The sequence below is a fragment of the Prionailurus viverrinus genome, chromosome B4 (genome assembly GCF_022837055.1).
Source record: "Prionailurus viverrinus isolate Anna chromosome B4, UM_Priviv_1.0, whole genome shotgun sequence".
NCBI lineage: Eukaryota > Metazoa > Chordata > Mammalia > Carnivora > Felidae > Prionailurus > Prionailurus viverrinus.
The window spans coordinates 49,625,261-49,639,751 of NC_062567.1; positions in this window are offsets into that span (position 1 = coordinate 49,625,261).

Consider the following 14,491-nt stretch of genomic DNA (forward strand, 5'->3'; position numbering starts at 1 on the left):
TCCTCTCTTACCATATTAAGTTTTAAAATTTCTCAGTCTAGTAATTCCAGCATGCCTGCTGTATCTCAGGGCTTACTCTGTGTCTTTAAAGTGTGCTTTTTGCCCTTTAGTATCCATGTAACTGTTGAAAGCAGGACATGATGTGCCTGGTACAGCGTGCTGTGGTGAATAGGCCTGGGGAGTGTGGTGATAAGGTATTGGGGGAGGGCAAGTGGTCTATAGTCCCCTGATTAGGTGAGCATGTGCCCCGAGGCTGTGACCTTCACAACTGCTTCCTGTTTCTCCTTCCTCAGGCGGGGCAGCATGGCTGGAGGAGGCTGGAATTGGGTATTGACCTTCTTCCACTGGAAGACTTCTCCCCGGTCAGTTAGGCTCTCATAAAACCTTGTAAATTTAGGTTCTGGTAAAATAGTTTCCTATGAGGGCAGGTCTTGTTAAGAACTGATGAATGCTTTGGGCGTATTTCAAAATGTCTACTTTCTCTCTTCTGCCAAAAGCAGGAAAGGGCTTTTTCTCTGTCTTCACTATGAGATTTGTTAGAACTCCTGGAGGTAAAACTTAGAAAATTATAGGAAGCCCTTCCCTATGACTGGGTCCCCTTGGAGTTTTCACCTCTCAGATTTGTCCACATCGGACCTTGGCAATTAGCCAATTACAGGTTAGGTTTTTCTACCCCAGTACTGGTTCCCATGGAGATTTCTGCCCCAGGTAAGTTGTGATTCTCTGTATCCAGCTGTCTCTCTAGTTTTGGGAGCAGGGGTTGGCCATGTGATCTCAATTCTCTAATGGATCTAAGAAGAGTTGTTGATTTACAATTCAGCATTTTCACTTGTTCCTAGGACAGAGCGATGATGTCTTCCAAATTCCTTCCATGCCGGACTAGAAACCAGAATTCAAACTGTTAGAAATAAATAGTAATCTGCTATTGATTCATCCATTTCTCTGGCTTCATTACTGACAATGAGAATTAAGCATATACAAGGATCAGGGATGTATTTTCAGATGGCCTGTTAAATAATTTATATCCTCTTACATTAAGCATTCTCAGGCAGAATTACAGAATTTTTGTTCTTAACGATTTTTAAGTTTTGTTTTTCCTCTACCATCTATTCAAAATAAAGGAACTCGAAGGAAAAAAAGGAATCAAATGAGCAAAAAGGAAGGATCAAATGCGGATCAAAAAAATTCATTTGTTCGGTACCTACTGAATTCCTGCTATGTGCAGTGTGCTGGGCATACAGGAGTGACTGGAACAAAAGGCCTGCATTCATGGAACTTACATTCCATGGGGAAGCGAGGGATGACCTATAGGAGGTCACTCCTAAGGGCCATAGAGAGTAGTAAAGCGGAGTGAGGAGCTAGAAATGTCGGACGCTATTTTATTGGCACAGTCAGGGAAGTTCTCTTGGTGGTGGTAATGTGAGCAGAGAGGCCTGATCTATGTGGGGCATGTGGGAGAAGCATGTTCCGGGCAGAGGGTGTAAGTACCGAGGCCTGAGGTGGGAGTGGGCTCAGCATGGAAGAAGAAGGTCACCAATGTGGCTGCAGCACAGCGAGTGAGGGGAGACCAGAGGCACATCAAACTTCTTTCAGTAAAAATATTTGGGTGCTTTAAGGTCTCTGTCATAGCTGCTAATCTTTGACATTGTAGCAGGAAAGCAGCCACAGGTGTTACATGGACAAGCGGGTGTGGCTGTGTTCCAGAAAAACTTTTCTTTAAAAATTTTTTAATGTTTTATTATTGAGAGAGAGAGAGAGAGAGAGAGCGAGAGAGAGAGAGAGAGAAAGCGAGCAAAAGCAAGCACAAGCAGGGGAGGGGCAGGGAGAGAGGGAGACACAGAATCCGAAGCAGGCTCCAGGCTCTGAGATGTCAGCACAGAGCCCAATGCTGGGCTCAAACCCATGATCCATGAGGTCATGACCTGAGCAGAAGTCAGATGCCTAACCCACTGAGCCAGCCAGATGCCCCTCATAAAAGCCTTTTTTACAAACACAAGCAATGAGCCAGGTTTTGCCTGTTGACCCTAGTTTCCTAACTAGTAATTTAGGGTCTCATAATCTGTTGGAGAACACTCTGGGTTTTATTCTGAATATGACCAGAGTCACTGGAGGGTGTTGAGTAGGTGAATGGGATAGGACTTACCTTAAAAGGATTACTGGTTGCTTTATGGGGAACAGAGTGTATTGTTCACACAAGAGTAGAAGCAGGGAAAGCTATTGAGGGTTTTGTATGAGTCGACTGAGGTAGCGGGACTGGCAAGAAGGGGTAGGAGTTGAAGAGAGAGAGAGAGAGAGAGAGAGTGTGTGTGTGTGTGTGTGTGTGTAGAGGGGTGACTGTAAGGATATTTGAACAACTGAGTAAAAGGTGGAACACCTTACTAGTTTGGGGAAGAATAAGATTTGGTGGAGCAAATGAGTTAGGTTAAATTTGAGATGCCTGTTTAGACATCTGAGTGCCAGAAGTGAGTAGGCAACTGGATGTATTCCATTCTCTCTTCCAGGAAGAGAGACAAAGGTGTGAAAATTATCTGGAAGAGTGAATGGAATAAGGAAATGTAATAGCACTGAGCTAACATGAGGTTTATCCTAATTTATTTTTTTAATTTGAATTTTTAGTTTAGACAGAACACAGGTGTGCATGAGTGGGGTGGGGGCAGAGGAAGAGAGAGAGAGAGAGAGAGAGAGAGAGAGAGAGAGAGAGAGAGAGAGAGGGAAAGAGCGAGAATGAATCTTAGGCAGACTCCACGCTCAGCATGGAGCCTAACTTGGGGCTCAGTCCCACGATGCTGGGATACTGACCTGAGCCAAACTCAAGAGTCGGATGCTCAACTGACTGAGCCACCCAGGCCCCCCTGTCATCCTAACTTTAAAGTGAGAGCAGATACCATTACTATGTACATTTTCCCTCAGCCACAGTGAACTATGTGGGTGCAGGTGTGGAGTTAGTGGAAGGTTGGTTTTAACTAAAAGTTGGATTTTACTAGGCAGGTAGAATGGAGGAAGAGATTCCTAGGAAAATATGTGGTCTGTGGAATCCAGTTTGGTTAGGGAATAAAATATCAAGAGATCACAGGTTCTGGTGGGGTTGAAGAACTATTAGACTCATTGTCACTAGAGGAAATGAACTGGAAAGGCAGGAGTTTGGTCTGAGCAGACTGCTTGAAATTAAGACTTTGCTCATGACACATTAGTTGCTAAGCTAAATATCCGACAGATCCCGTTGAGAGTGGGTGATTGAGGTGAGAGTGAGGATGTGATCATTGGATGTAAGGAAGTCCAGTAACTGAGAGGCTAGAGTGTGCCATTAATCCTTTATATGCATTTTGGAATCAGAATGATCATAAGAATAGTAGCGGAGATCAAGACTATGCATGGAGGCAAGCATCACATAAATCATAAGTACTCTAAAATCATTATAACTGACATGCATCATGTTATATTTGTCTCTATTTTAGTCTCTACCATGTTTTATGTTTTGGAAGATGTTCAAAAATTGTTATTGAATGAATATAAAAGACTTCCTAAAATTAAACTGCTTTTTCAGAAGCAGTTTTTCACCCTTTATGTGAATACAACATGATGAAAGTAGAAAATAATGGTTCTAATTGGCATATTTTGCGTAAAGTATGTGCCATTTACTAATTTTTTATATGTAAATAATTCTAAAGGGTATAACGTCTTTCTGTTAATAAGAATTTTGTAATCTGTAATATTGAACAACCAGTGTGTTATAGCTAAAGTATGTTTATAATAAGATATGGTCAGGGTTATTTAAAACTCAGTTGGGTCAAATGCAGGAAAATGAATTTATTTCTGATGTTTGCAATTTGATCTTTTCTCTTTCAAGGATTTCAGTCTCAGATGCAGGTATTTCTCGTTTCCTTTAAGTAGCTCCTAAAAAGTAATCTGTAAAGGAGTTTTATTTATTTATTTATTTATTTATTTATTTGTTTATTTATTTAAATGTTTATTTTTGAGAGACAGAGACAGAGACAGAGCGTGAGCAGGGGTGGGGCTGAGAGAGAGGGAGACACAGAATCTGAAGCAGGCTCCAGGCCGTGAGCTGTCAGCACAGAGCCCCACGTGGGCTCGAACTCACAAGTCATGAGATCATGACCTGAGCTGAAGTTGGATGCTTAACTGATTGAGTCGCCCAGGTGTCCCTAAAGGAATATTCTTTAAATCAAGATGCTCACTTTTCATTAAAAATATAGAGGTATCTAGGGGCACCTGGGTGGCTCAGTCGGTTGAGTGTCCGACTTCAGCTCAGGTCATGATCTCATGGCTTGTGAGTTTGAGCCCCGTGTCGGGCTCTGTGCTCATAGCTCAGAGCCTGGAGGCTGCTTTGGATTCTGTATCTCCCTCTCTCTCTGCTCCTCCCCTGCTCACATGCTGTCTCTCTCTCTCAAAAATAAATAAAGATTAAAAAAAAAAAAACAAAGAAAAATAGAGATATCAATTTATTCCCATTAAAAAAAATCAATCCAAGAATAGGACCAGGCATAGAGTGTATATAGAAGTATATTGAGTTTATAGACTATTTAGAAGGCAGCAGGAAAAAAACAAAGCCTTTATCTACATATGTGCTCAAGAAGTATTTGTTAAGTGAATGAACGGTGATGTTGTTGTGATGTTAGATTTGTCTCTAGAGTTCTTTTAAAATTTACAAATCTCCTAAGAACCGTAAGGGCATTAGTGATCACGAATGGAGATCATTTCCCTGTGAAAAGAGCAGTAGAGTGCAGCTGGGTTTGGAAAGGCTAATGGCTTTGACAAATTTTATTTGCCTACTTGGCTTAGGCAACAACTCTCATTTACAGCCATAGTTTGTGCAGACTGCTCCAATTTTGTGGTTGTAGATTTGTCCCCTTTATCTAATGAAAAATATCTGAACTCGTTTTTACTAGGTACCATATAACTAGCTGAGAAATGTTCCTTTGGCCATGATTTACAGGAGAAATTGGGGGAGTTTTTGCTTTTCATCTAGGACTAGCCAGATAGAAGTTAAGAGGAAAACAGGATATTTGGAAAATTGATGAAGAAACCTCTTAGTTGTTTGCAGTCTTTTATGTACACAGTGTGGAAGAAGGAGGTTTTGGTTCTAAATCAATTACTGTCTCAGTGACAAGACCCAGGGACTGGTGGACCCCACAGGAGATAGTATGTCATGTCCGAAGGTAGCCTTCCTTTTAGGTTACAAGATTAGCTAATTCATAAGGAAGGAAATATGTATTGAATCTCCATTTAAGTTGTGTTGGCTTTACTTTTGGGAGGAGAAAACAGGTCGAAATTTCAGAAGAAACTGGAACACTCCAGATAGTTTTTACTTAAAATAGCAGGATAACATACAAGGAAAAATGGTGACTTCATTTTGAGCATTGTTCATTTGTGTTTCTTTTTACCTGAGCCCCTTGGTAAACGAACAAAAAATTGGGCGCCTGGGTGGCTCAGTTGGTTAAGTATCTGGCTTCGGCTCAGGTCATGATCTCATGGTTCCTGAGTTCAAGTGCCACGTTAGGTGAGCTCAAGCAAGCCCTGCTTCCGGTGAGCCCCACTTCTCTCTCTCTCACTCTCTCTCTGCCCCTCACTCACTGTGCCCTCTCTCTCTCTCTCAAAAAACAAAACAAATCAAACGAACAAAAAATTAGAGTATTTCCTAGCCAACAAAGTACATTTTCTAAAGTCTGAAATAGTCTCCTTGAACATTTTCTAAATATGAAAGTAACATATTCTATGTAGAGAATTTAGGAAAAACTGACAGAAATAAGCAAAATTTATGATCTAATTGGGGTGCCTGGGTGGCTCAGTCGGTTAAGCATCCGACTACAGCTCAGGTCATGATCTTGCAGTCTGTGAGTTCGAGCACCTCATCGGGTTCTGTGCTGACAGCTCAGAGCCTGGAGCCTTCTTCGGATTCTGTGTCTCCCTCTCTGTCTGCTCCTCCCCCGCTCATGCTCTGTCTCTCTCCTTCAAAAATAAATAAAAACATTAAAAAAGAATATGATCTAATCATGTTTTGTTAATATATTGGGTATCAATGTATTGAGGATGTTTTCTTCTATCTACACAGATTTTCTTTCAGGTTAGGTTAATAAAGGATCGTGGATAAGTTGAGCATCTTCACATCATTGGACTCCTAGTGCTGATGTAATATTGTATTGTATGTGTGTGCTGTACTTCAGTGGGCAGGTCACCTGTCCTTTAATATTTCAGTTTCCAGTGTCTCACCAGTATAAATAGTGCTTTCATAAACATCTTTGAACTGAAAACTTTGTGTATTTGGTTACTTCCCTAAATTAAGTTCCTGCAATGGGAATTACTTTCTCAAAGAGTAGAAGCCTTTTTTTTAGTTCTGGTGTCTTTTGCTATTTGCATTCTAGAAATGATTTGTGGCATTGTTTTTAAGTGCTCTTCCAATCCTGAATATTATCATTAAAATAAAAAAAACATTAAGAAGTATAAAGGAGAGCTCATTGTTTTAATTTACATTTATTTTACTACAATAAAGCCTGGGTATATTATTATGCTTATTAGTCAATTATATTTCTTAAAAAAATTTTTTTTAATGTTTATTTATTTTTGAGAGAGAGACAGAGTGTGAGTGGGGGTGGGTGAGAGAGAGGGAGACACAGAATCCGAAGCAGGCTCCAGGCTCTGAGCTGTCAGCAGAACCTGACATGGGGCTCAAACCCATGAACCGCGAGATCATAATCTGAGCGCAAGTCGGACTCTCAACTGACGGAACCACCCAGGTGTCCCTGGTCAGTTATATTTCTTATTTTATTATTCACATATCTAAGAACACTAATCCTTTTGTATGTTGTAGGCAGTGTTTGTCTAACTTTTGTTATTTTTAAACAGATTTTTAATCAAATCTCAATCTTTTTCATTATTGATCTTTTCTTGTTAATGTATAGACAGTCCTTTCCCATCTAATATCAGAATAAGTTGTTTACTTCAGATTATTTCTTGGTTTCATTAAAAAAAACAATTATGTAAAATTTGAACCATATTTAAGAGTAGAGAGAGGCATAATGAGCCTGTGGTACCTATCACTCATTTTTAGCAAATATCAATATATGGCCAATCTTATTCCATCTCTATCTGCCTCCAGACCCTCTTTGGGCAGTTTGGAACAAATTCCAGACATCTGAATATCATTTAATCTGTTGATATTTAGGGTTTCACTTTTTAAACATAACCACAGGATCACCTATAACACATAAAGAATTTAGGGAAAGAACCTAATATCCGTCGTTCAGTGTCATTTTCCTAATTGACTTATAATTGTTTTTAAAAATTTGAAATTAGTTATCAAGTAAGGTCCACCCATTGCTTTTGTTTGATACATATTGAAGTTTCTTTTAATCTGTAGCTATCTCCTCCATATTTTCCCCTTCCTTCCTCCCCTTATTTTTTGTTGAAGAAATGGCTTAAAATTTTTTTTGACTCTGTAATGCAGCTGATTTTTTTTAATGTATATTTTGAAGCTAGGGTTTACTTCTTGCCCTTTGCTTCTAACAGTTAACCAATACCATTCTTTTTTATTAAAACATTTTTTTTTTTAATTTTTTTTTCAACGTTTATTTATTTTTGGGACAGAGAGAGACGGAGCATGAACGGGGGAGGGGCAGAGAGAGAGGGAGACACAGAATTGGAAACAGGCTCCAGGCTCTGAGCCATCAGCCCAGAGCCTGACGCGGGGCTCGAACTCACAAACCGCGAGATCGTGACCTGGCTGAAGTCGGACGCTTAACCGACTGCGCCACCCAGGCGCCCCTATTAAAACATTTTTTAATGTTTATTTATTTTTGAGAGAGAGAGAGAGAGAGAGAGAGAGAGAGAGAGAGAGAATGGGGGAGGGGCAGAGAGAGAGGGGGAGACACAGGATCTGAAGCAAGCTCCAGATTCTGAGCTATCAGCACAGAGCCCAATGCAGGGCTCAAACTCACAAATTGTGAGATTGTGACCTGAGCCAAAGTTGGAACTTAACTTATTGAGCCACCCTGGTGCCCCTAACCAGTACCATTTAAAATATAATCTTAAATTCTTCATTAAAGTGCCACTTTTATAATACAGGAGTTATTATATAAGAAAAGTGTCATTTCAAATGAATGGAGAAATACAATATTCTTACTACGTAAGAATTGACATCTTGACAGTATTGAGTTTTCCTACCCGGAACATGTATCTTTTTCATTTATTGAAGTGTTCTTTTGTTTCTGACAATGAAGTTTTGCTTTTTCTTCACTTTCTTCTTCTTTTTTTTTTCTTTGCATTTTGTCCTATTTGCTTTTCCGTGGCCACCTTGACATCACGCACATATATTTTGCTGAACCACTTGAGTGCTCTTTGTAGACATCACATCTAAATACTTCAGCCTTGTCTCCTAAGAAGATGCAATTAATCACTTCCAGAAATATAATGTTAATGCAACAGTATTACCTAATTATGTTCAAATTTCCCCCAGTTGTCCATGTGAACTTTATAGTTATTATAACAAAGACCCAATGAAGGAACAAGTGATACATTTATTTGTTTTGTCTCTTTAACTCTCCTTTAGGCTAACCAGTATAGTTTAGTAGCTTTATTATTATTATTATTATTATTATTATTATTATTATCTTTCATGACACAGTTTTTGAAGTGTCCAGGTCAGTTATTTTACAGAATAACCCTTAATTTAGATTTGTCCAGTATCTTTCTCGAGACTGATCTGGAACATTTACTTACAGCAATACTTACAGTAATATGTAGGTGATGTTTTGGTCACTTAAGTGCAATACATGAGGAGGCACATAACAGCAGTTTGTCCAATTATTATTGATATTTGATCTTTTGGCAAGTAGTCTGCCATGTTTTTCTAAATTCTGTTTTCCATCAGTCTTTTATCCAGTGGTTTCAATATCCATAATTATAGCCTGGGTCAATTATGACGATGGTATCATAAAATGATGGTTTTCAATTTCTGTCATCTTTAGGTATTTATTTGTTGGCATTCTTCTGTCTTTTCCCTTTCTTTTTTGATGTGTCCCCATTTGGTGAGCCCTTCTTTCCTGGCACAACGAGTTGTTCTAGACTCAACTTATACTTGCTTTGTTCACTTTGCATTTTCCCTGAGCATTTTTCTAAGGAGCCCTGGCTCCATTTAAGGGAGAGAACATTTAGGAACCAAGATCTAGGCCTGGGTATGGGACATTTCCATCATCCCAAGAAGTTCTCTTATGTCCCATTCAAGTCTGTTCCTTTACCCTCAGCTCAGCCCCAAGCAACTGCTTACCACCTTCCTGCCACCATAAATTAGGTAGGATTCTTTTCTAGGGTTTCATATACTTGGAATCATGTTGTAATTTTTTGTGTCAGACTTCTTTTGCACGGCTTATTAATAGTTTGTCCCTTTGTATTGCTGTGTAGTGTTCCATTGCATGATGTACTGCAATTCACCTGTAATGGATGGACATTTAGATTGCTTCCATTTTTTGGCTATTAAGAATAAAGCTGTCATGAGTATTTGTGTCAAAGTCTTGTGTGGACATATGTTTTCATTTCTCTAGGGTAAATACCAACATGTGGAAATGCTGGGATATATGGTAAGTGTAAGTATGTTTAATTGTATAAGAAGAAATAGCCACATTGTTTTCCAAAATGGTTGTACCATGTCTAGCATTAGTGAATAAAAGTTCAGGTGTTCCATATCGTCATCAACACTTGGTATTGTTTGCATGTTTATTTATGTTAATTTTTTAAAGTTTATTTATTTTCAGGGAGAGAGAGAGAGAGAGAAAGGATGAATGGGAGCAGAGCAGAGAGAGAGAGGGAGAGAGATTGAATCCCAGGCAGGCTCTGTGCTGTCCACACAGAGCCCAACATGGGGCTTGATCCCATGAACCTTGAGATCATGACCTGAGCCAAAATCAAGAGTCAGACTCTTAACTGAGCCAGCCAGGTGCCCCTGTATTGTTTGCATTAAAAAAAAATTTTTTTTAATGTTTATTTATTATTGAGAGACAGAGCATGAACGTGGGAGGGGCAGAGAGAGGAGGAGATAGAATCTGAAGCAGGCTCCAGGCTCTGAGCTGTCAGCACAGAGCCTGATGCAGGGCTCAGACTCACAAATCGCAAGATCATGACCTGAGCCGAAGTTGGACGCTTAACCAGCTGAGCCACGCAGGCTCCCCTGTTTGTATTTTTAATTCAACCATTCCAACTGGTATCTGGTACGCAGTATAGTATTATCTCTGTGCTTTTATTTTGTATTTCTCTGATGACTAATGATGTATATGTATTGGCTATTTGTATGTTTCTTTGAAGTTTGTGTTCAAATCTTTTGCTTATTTTTTAATTAGCTTCTTTGGTTATTTTTAAATTATTATATTGTAAGAGTTTACTATATATCATGGATACACTTTCTGTTTGGTCAGATATATGAATATATGTAATGCAGTTTGCTATTTTATCTCTTTTTAATATCTGTTGAAAAACAAAAGTTTTCCATTTTTTTTGAAGTGTAGTGTATTAGCTTTTTTTTAAATGGTTGGTTTTGTATGTCCTAGCCAAAAAGATGTTTGCCTACCTCACGGTAATAAAGATTTTCTCCTATGTTTTCTTTTAAAGTTTTATAGTTTTAGCTTTACAATTCTGTGTGCAAGCATTTTATGTTTTCATGCTTGTTGCAAAATGTAAATACAGTAGTCCGCTCTTACCCACAGTTTCACTTTTTAAGGTTTCAGTTAGCTGTGGTCAACTGGGATCTGGAAGCAGATAACTCTTACTGAGGTATGGTCAGAGGTCAATAGTAACCTAATACTACGTCCCAATGCCTACATCATTCACCTCATTTCATGTCATCACATAGGCATTTTATCATATCATCACAAGAAATGTGAGTACAGTTCAGTAAGAAATTTTGAAAGAGAACATGTTCACAGAACTTTTATTATCATATATTGTTATAATTCTTTTATTGTTGTTAATTTCTTACTGTGTATGAGATTGATGATAGGTATGTATGTATAGGAAAAATCATGGTATATATAGGGTTTGGTACTATCCACGACATCAAGCAGTCACTGGAGTCTTGGAACATATTCCCTGTGGATAAGGAGGGACTACTGCATAATGTATACATTATTTGTCCTTTAGGAAAATATTATCAAATATTGGATAAGGTCAAAAGACAACAGCAGCAGGTTATTAGTCCTATTTGTCAGACACAAGGAGATGTAGTAGATACAGGAATGACTCATTATTGTTTCCAATTTTGTAGACACGTGGACCACTCACCAGTGTTTCTTCTCTCCTGCTGAGTGGATGGTGGATTATATTTCACCTCTTTGTATTACAGCTGTGTGAAATATGAGTGGAGATAACATACACTCTCAAGTAAACATTTAAGGAAATGTTTAAAGGAAACATTTAAGAACTGCAGCAAAATTTCCCTTTCTCTCTATCTCCTTCTCACTGCTGCTGTGACTAGCATGTTTCAGATGGTGGAAATAAAAGAAAGAAATCAATCGTTTTAAACTAGTGACAATAGGGGCTATCTCTTGCTGCAGCCCAAGCTAAGAGAGGAGACTAATATAGGAGAAATATATTAATTTCATGGTGAATATTCGAGGTTAGGGCTTCAGGGAAACTGAACCAATAGTCTCCAAGAACAGATAGATGAGTTAAATTTGGGGCCGTAACCAGTAATTAGCAACAATCTGTCTAAACAGCGAGCAAGTTATTACAATATGGATTTATTGCTGTGGGAATGTAAATGAGTTTATAGTTTCTTATGATGGGAAGGAGCCTATGGAGAGGACAAGGTTGAAGATACAGAAATGAGGGAAAATGATTGCTAATATGTCCTGTAGAAGGCCGGAAAAGATGGGATCTCCAGAGCACCAGGGGAGGAGAGGAGTTACCTTTCTTACAGCAGGAAGAGGGAAGGAAAGTTGGTGGGTGCAGACACAGGTAGGTTTATAGATGTGCTGGGGGAGGTTGAGAGGTAATAATTACAGCTGCTGACAGTGCTTCCCACCCCACTTGCTGATCCAAGTGCTTCACGAATTACAACTTGTTTAATCCTCACAACACTGCTATGTGATAGATACTATTATTATCTCCATTTTACAGTTGAGGGAACTAAAGAAGTTCTTTTTTTTTTTTTTTAATTCAAATCCAAGTTAGTTAACATAAAGTGTAATAATGATTTCAGGAATAGAATTTAGTGATTCATCACTTCCATACGACACCCAGTGCTCATCCCAACTAGCGTCCTCCTTAATGCCCTTTGCCCATTTAGCCCATCCCCCCCGACCCAGCAGCCTCCCAGCAACCTTCAGTTTGTTCTCTGTATTTAAGAGGCTCTTCTGGTTTGTCTCCCTTTCTGTTTTTATATTATTTTTGCTTCCCTTCCCTTATGTTCATCTGTTTTGTATTTTAAATTCCACATGTGAGTGAAATCATGTGATATTTGTCTTTCTCTGACTGACTTATTTTACTTAGCATAATGCACTCTAGTTCCATCCACGAAGAAGTTCTTGATGGGTGAATTCACTTTCGTCTTAGAAGTCTGAGGTGAGGTAGGTCATCTGCTGAGATTGAAGGTGGAGGTGAAATGGGAGTAGTTTTTTCAAAATTCATCCATCCTCACCCCTAAAATTACTTCAAATTGGAAAAAAAACTATTTGACAAGGGCAGTGGATCTTATATGAAACTTAAGTAAATTATAAACGAAAAGACTTTTTTTTTTTTAACTTTTATTTAATTAAGTAATCTCTACACACAATGCGGGGCTCAAACTCATGACCCTGAGATCAAGAGTCACATGCTCTTTTGACTGAGCCAACCAGGCGCCCGAAAATAACTTTTAAGTAACTTTGTTACTTCAGTTGACATGTTACCTAACAATCGAAGTATGAATTGTGAGACTCTGTGCAAATTCATCTCTGGATCATTCTTTTAGCCTCTTTACCAATTGTGTTGCTGCTTCTAAGTCTCTCTTATAACAACTCCTGAGTTGGTCCTGGTGGAGGAAGTGTGGAAATTTGGAGCCAGGAAAAACCAGTGTCCCTCTCACCCAGGCCAGGAACACCAGTCCCTATCTTTTTTTTTTTTTTTTTTGGTCTAATTGAATTTTTAATCCTTTTTTTAAAAATTTAATTTAATTTTTTATTTTTTTAAATTTATATCCAAATTAGCATACAGTGCAACAATGATTTCAGGAGTAGATTCCTTAGTGCCCCTTACCCATTTAGCCCATCCCCCCCCCACAACCCCTCCCGTAACCCTCAATTTGTTCTCCATATTTGTGAGTCTCTTCTGTTTTGTCCCCCTCCCTGTTTTTATATTATTTTTGTTTCCCTTCCCTTATGTTCATCTGTTTTGTCTCTTAAAGTCCTCATATGAGTGAAGTCATATGATTTTTGTCTTTCTCTGACTGACTAATTTCACTTAGTATAATACCCTCCAGTTCCATCCATGTAGTTGCAAATGGCAAGATTTCATTCTTTTTCATTGCCAAGTAATACTCCATTGTATGTATATACCACCTCTTCTTTATCCATTCATCCATCGATGGACATTTGGGTTCTTTCCATACTTTGGCTGTTGTTGATAGTGCTGCTATAAACATTGGGGTGCATGTGTCCCTTCGAAACAGCACACCTGTATCCCATGGATAAATGCCTAGTAGTGCAATTGCTGGGTCGTAGGGTAGTTCTATTTTCAATTTTTTGAGGAACCTCCATGCTGTTTTCCAGAGTGGCTGCACCAGCTTGCATTCCCAACCCAATCCCTGTCTTTAAAGATGTCTGTCCCTAGAAGTTTTTGTAAAACTGCCCATCTTTGTAAGAAAGGCCACTCTCTTCTCAGAAATCTTTTTCTTCCTGGAAAGCCAAAGCTCCCCTCTCTTGGCATCAAAGTTTGTGGTTTTTAGGGGCGCCTGGGTGGCTCAGACGGTTGAGCGTCCGACTTCGGCTCAGGTCACGATCTCGCGGTCCGTGAGTTCGAACCCCGCGTTGGGCTCTGTGCTGACAGCTCAGAGCCTGGAGCCTGTTTCAGATTCTGTGTGTGTGTCTCTCTCTGACCCTCCCCCATTCATGCTCTGTCTCTCTCTGTCTCAAAAATAAATAAATGTTAAAAAAAAAATTAAAAAAAAAAGTTTGTGGTTTTTAGGTGCCCATTTTTTCTTCTTTTATTTCTTCTCCTTCACAATTTTTTGGGGTTTTGATCTTCTGCCTGAGCAATTATTTTTTTAGGAATATGGGAGGTCCCATTTTCCTCCAACTAAATGGGTCTCGTGTCAGTTCACAGAGTAAACAAAAAAAGTGAATTTTGGTTGTAGCTTTATGGTGATTTAGACTGATCTGAATATCCTCCTTAGCATAGGTTGATACTGCTCTGGACAAAGATACTGGTGGTGTCTGTTGTATGTATGTGCAGGGATGGGATGTGAGTCACTCCTGGCGATTTAGACAAGCACTTGGTTTCAACCATCCATGAA